Consider the following 5,720-nt stretch of genomic DNA (forward strand, 5'->3'; position numbering starts at 1 on the left):
CTTTAATGAGATATAATTCACACACCATACAATTTACCAATTCACCCATTTAAAATGTATAATTTAATGATTTTTAGTATATTCACAGAATTCTGCAATCATCACCACAGACAATTTTGGAACATTTCTGTCATCCCAGAAAGAAACCCTGTAGCCATTAGAAGTCATTCCTCATAGTTCTAGAAAGCCACAAATCTACTTTCTGTCTCTGTAGATTTGTCTATCTGGACACTTCATACAGGGAAAGTTGCACTGTATGTGATCTTTGTGTCAGGCTTCTTTCACTCAGCATGATGTCCAGGGTTCACCCACGTTGTATGTAGCATGTATCAGTACTTCGTTCCTTTCTTTTGCCAAAGATAGGGTTCATTTTTAAAATATATCTATTCTTGCCACAGCAGATGCTGCTTTAGCTTGTAAAGATGAATATGCACCACTCTTTGTCAAGATTGGTCTTGACTTACGCAAATTCTGAATTATTTGAACTATTTGAGAATGTGCCACCTACATAAAGTGTACCGGTGCTCTGTTTACCTTGCAGTTTCATTGTGAGAATGGAATGTGATACTATCTGTAGCAGCAGGGCCCACTATATACTGTGATCCCTGAAAAAATGGTGCCATCTTCTATTTGGTTTGTTTGATTGTTTCATAGCAATTCTATTTCTCACCTGCTTTTACATTTCTCTCACTTTAAGGAATCCCAATCTATGAACATTTCAATTGATTAAAGAAAAAATTACTCAAGTATCTTCTAAGCGACCTGCTCATTGAGTGTCTCTAAAATGCTATTTGAAAAAATCCACTTTCGACTGAAGCGTCAGGCTTTCCGAAGCCGGTCAATGGTTCCAGTTAGATATCCCTTCGTGAATTTCCAGCAATACCCACATATTCAAAGGACAGTCTGAGGCCTGCACCTTTGCCAACCTGAGCACATTTCTAATACGGCAGTGTCACAGCCGAGTGTGAGAGCTTTAATGAAAGACCCAAAGGTACCCACTGTACCATTCTCAGGTCTTTGCTGCCTTATTTCAACAAGGGATGTAGGTGAAAGACATTCGGCCATCCCCTGTCCTTTACCTCTTTTTGCCCTAGGCAATTAGGTGCCACATCAAACAGGCATCTTTGCTCCTTCAACAAGCCATCATTGCTTGCCTCATAGGTGACGGCCACCAGGATTGGCACTGTCACATTCATTATCCCATTCCATCCTCCCGATGATGCTGGGTATTTTTGTCTCCATGTTTCAGATGAGGACTGAGTAGCTCAGAGGGGTTAACACTGATAATCAGAGGAGGAACTGTGTGAGTCTGGGTCTGTCTGACCTCAAATCCCAACTTCCCTCAAGGAGACTGTGTTTCCTCTGTCTCAGTGTGGGTTAATTACTCCTTAGTATGCCTGCTTGTCCTCCACGATAAAACGTATTTATTCTTATTCAGTGGTCTCTAACATAAGTATTCAGTGTTGTTCCCCAGCCAAGGCTGTGCATCTAAATAGGAAATGTTTATTTTATTGCTTATGGGAGATGCAATAGGCAAGCAACTAAAACCGCAGTGGAGTTTCAGGTGAGAGTGTGCAGGCTAAGAAGCTGCTCTAGGTCATGCCTGGCCATGGGGACTTTTCCTTATAGCATGAAACAGTCTGTCTATGCCTGGTCCTAATTGCAACTTAGAAGGTAAGGTCAAGCTACATTTTAAAAAGGGCAAACAGCACCAGAAGAAAATTTTATAGAGTTAGAAAAACTGTAACCAGGGATCTGGGGATTAAATTTGTCTGTATCAATCAGGGATGCTTTCTGTCACAGGTAACAAAGTAACAATTAACACAGCTTAAACATCTCAGGTTGATTTTTCTGGTATTTCCAGAAGCTGGGAGGTGGGTGGCTGCTGCTTGTGCTTCAGTGACTTGACAATTGACATCTCTGTGGGTCTTTGGACTTTCTCTTGTAGCTGAAAGACCTGTCACAGCTCTAGGCATTGAATCTGTATCTATGTTCAAAGAAGAAGAAAGGGGAAAAAGGCTATTTTTTTGTGCTTTTCATTAGAAATGCAATGGCTTTACCACAAGTCCTCAATAGTCTTTCATTAACAACCTACCTGAGCAGAACCTTGGCATGTGGTTACCCATAGCTGCAAGGAAAGCTGTGTATAAACCACTATTTATATGTGTCTGTGTGCATATACATGTGTGCATACATGGTGTGTGTGCATGTGTGCACATGTGTGTGTGCATGTATGCATGGTGGCCTAGGGAGAGGGGATCTGGAATGGACTTGGGATTAACCAGTGACTGGTCTTCACACTGTACCCAAAGGTTAAGAGACCTTTAAATGAAGGAGAAACCAACATTTGCAAGATTTTATTATGAGTTTGAGAATTAGTTGGGGACGGGGGGCATCCCTGAAACGGTTCCTTGGTTAAATAAGTGGAAGAAGCAAAGTCCAACTGATTTCTGTACAGCACAGTTCTCAGAGACATCAAGGTGCAATTAGGCATGTAAATATCCAAGATAACTCAGCACCAGAGAATCGGTTACAAGCAGGATGTTCTGTGAGCCTGGCCTACGATGCTTCGGAAAGGCAGCTGAGGTCCTGAGCTGCTGGGTCATCATGAGATACCCAAGTAGGCAGGCTCCTCCTCCACAGAGGAGCGATTAGAGCCACAGCTCGAGCGTAAGATGGCCTGAGAGCAGGACAGTGAATATCAGAGAGGGTTGCGGGGACTGGGGAGGTTTAGAGCAACTTGGGGTAGGGACCGTGACATTAATAATTCTTGAATATTACTCCTTCCACACTCACCCCTTCAATTTAGCTAGCCTCCTTCAAAAAGCCAATGTTCAAAAACATTTGCCGAGTGAATTAAAATGGTATGTAAATATCAACCCAAGAATTTTGGAGGTTCATTTATTTCACCTCTTCTCATGGGGATCAACCATTTGTCCATGTCCTTGGTAGGAAATTGACCACTCAGGATCCCAAAGCAGGACATAAAGTCCAAATAAAAAATGACAGGAAAATTTTCTCCTGTGGATCTAAGCAGAACGGTTGGTAACCTATGTTTGGGTCCACAGGTAGTCCTCCCTCACTTTCCTGTTCACTGGTAAGTGCCCGGCTTTGATATAACTATACTATAGTATGCAGGACACGGAGCCATGATTTTCACACGTATCACCTCATTTCAGTCTTGCATTACCTCATGAAATAGATAAAGGGATTCTCATTTGCAGATAAGAACCTGTAACTTAATGGGCAGGAGACTTAGCTGAGTCTCCCAGCTTCCCTCTGTATCTTCCTTTAGACCATGTGAATCTATGAGTATAAAATGGAACTCAAGATCGAAGAGGTGACTTTAAACACACGAGCTTTTACCATTGGCCCATAGAAAAAATGGAGCCCAAACTGCAGTTACTCAATGAGTCTAGGGACAAAGGAATGTGGAGTGATAATTTGGGACTTTTACAAATGTTTGTATTAGCCAGGGTTCTCCGGAGAAAAAGAAACCATAGAATGCGTGTATGTACATACAGAAAGAGAGAGAGACAGATTTGTTATAAGGAATTGGCTCATGTCATGGAGGCTGAGAAGTCCCAAGATCTGCAGTGAGCAGCTAGACAGCCAGGAAAGCCGAGGTATAGCTGCAGTCTGAGTCCGAAAGCCTGAGAATGAGAGAGCCCATGGCATAATTTCCAGTCTGAAAACTGGCAGGCTCAGGACCTAAGAGGAGCCAAAGTTTCAGTTTGAGTCCAAAGGCTGGAAAAGACTGAAGTCCCAGCTCAAGGCAGTCAGGCGGGAGGAATTCCCCCTTACTCAGCCTTTTGTTCTAGTCAGGCCTTCAACTGGTTAGGTGAGGCCCACCCACATTCAGAGGGGCAACCTGATTTGCTCAGTCTAACAACTCAGTCGTTAATCTCATCCAGACACACCCAGAATAATAGTTGCCTGAATGTCTGGGCGCCCCATGGCCAAACTGACACATAGAATTTATCATCCAACTGCTGTAGGCAGAGTTTTGGCTCCCACGTTCTCCACACCCTGATGTTACTTCTGTGGCTGTGTTTCCTCACGTGGCAAAAGAGACTTTGCTAATGTAATTAAGGTTTTTAATCAGCTGACCTTAAAAGAGGAAGATTATCCCGGATTATCCAGCTGGACCCAAATAATCACATGAGCCCTTGAAAGCAGCGGCGGAAGACGGGAGAGTGAATAGGAGAGACGCCGCAGAAGAGAGGGTTTGAGAAGTGAGGCGAAGGGCAGTCTGGAGGGTCGCAAACTCTGAGATCCTGAGAAGGATTCAGCCTGTTGCTGGCTGGAGATGGCGATGGGCCACATGGAAAGCGCAGAAGGAAATCCATTCTGCCAACATCCTGAATGATCTCGGGAGAGAACTCTCCCCCAGACCCCCAAGGAGGAACACTTCCCTGCTGAAACTTAGACGGCGGCCGTGCGAGCCCCTAAGCCAGAACCCACTGTGAGCCCCACTGAGGCCAGACTTCTGACCCACAGATACTGTTGCTGTTTTAAGCCACTAAATGTATGGTAATTTTTTACAATAGCAGTAGAAAACTAATACAGATGCACGTTTTCTCACATACCAGTGGTGAGTAAAGCTGCTTTTCGCAACAAAATAACAAGGATTAAAAACACATACATACAAACTCATAAGCTATTTAATAACTATCAAAATTCAATTTCAAATAAATTACCAACTTATAATTTTTAAGTATTCCCAACACCGATATCATTCCTAAATTAAAACAGCATCAGAAGCAATCTTGGGGACATGTTTAGCAACACATCCTAATGAAGCTCCCATAATTAAGAATACTTTTGATATTCATGCAATGCCACTAATCATGACGAACTCTCCTTTGAGGAGGTCACACTGGCTGCATTAAGGAGCTTTATGGGCGAGTCCCCAGGCCCGTTCAACCTTCAGAAGTCACGTTACCACTTGCCACAGTTCACCTCGCTTTCCCAGAGTAGACGTCTTTCCTAAGATGCTGGAATTGGAAGTGGAGGTGACAAAACGACAAAACGACATCATCCCTGCAACTGGGATAAACCACTGTCATTAATGAAGTTCAACAGAAGCTTTGTTGACTTAACAGTGTAGCAGCTGGTGGGCTTAGGCGCGTACAGCTGGTTGGTATTCTCCAGACCTTCTTCTCCTGGACGTGTATGGAGCGTGCAGTTGGAAGTGACCTTTCCTGACAGGCCCTTTAGCATATCTGGTTTGGAATACAATCTCTCCTGGCCTGCCTTCCATTCCAGAGTTCCTGGAGTGCCTGGACTGTGGAACAGAGAAGGTCATGGTATGGTATTCAACGCACGGGCATAATCAAAAATGTGAATAAATACGCCTTGATTTAGCACATGCTGTGTAAAAGTTGCTCACAGTTACCCATAATTATGTTTAATCTCTATAGACCTTTTTTCGTTTTCTTTTTCAAGTATATAACAGCTTTATTGCAGCATAATTCACATACTGTATGATTCACCCATTTAAATGTACAATTCAATGTTTTTTGGGCTATTCATAAAGTTGTGCAATCATCACCACAATCAATTTTAGAACATTTCATCACCCCAAAGTGAAATCCTGTGCTCATTAGCAATCATCTCTCGTTTTCCCACCAATTCCCCAGCCCTAGGCAACCACTGATCTACTTTCTGTCTCTATGGATTTGCCTATTCTGGACGTTTCATGTAGATGGAATCGTATA

At 43.1% G+C, this 5,720-nt stretch overlaps 1 protein-coding gene across 2 annotated transcripts in view; it reads left to right on the forward strand.

Annotated features, from left to right (window-relative positions):
- Window positions 1–5,720, forward strand: part of CDH13 (cadherin 13) — a 977,229-nt gene that overhangs the window by 647,361 nt on the left and 324,148 nt on the right. The window lies entirely within an intron of this gene.

The sequence above is a fragment of the Propithecus coquereli genome, unplaced genomic scaffold (genome assembly GCF_000956105.1).
Source record: "Propithecus coquereli isolate 6110/MARCELLA unplaced genomic scaffold, Pcoq_1.0 Scaffold280, whole genome shotgun sequence".
Lineage (NCBI taxonomy): Eukaryota > Metazoa > Chordata > Mammalia > Primates > Indriidae > Propithecus > Propithecus coquereli.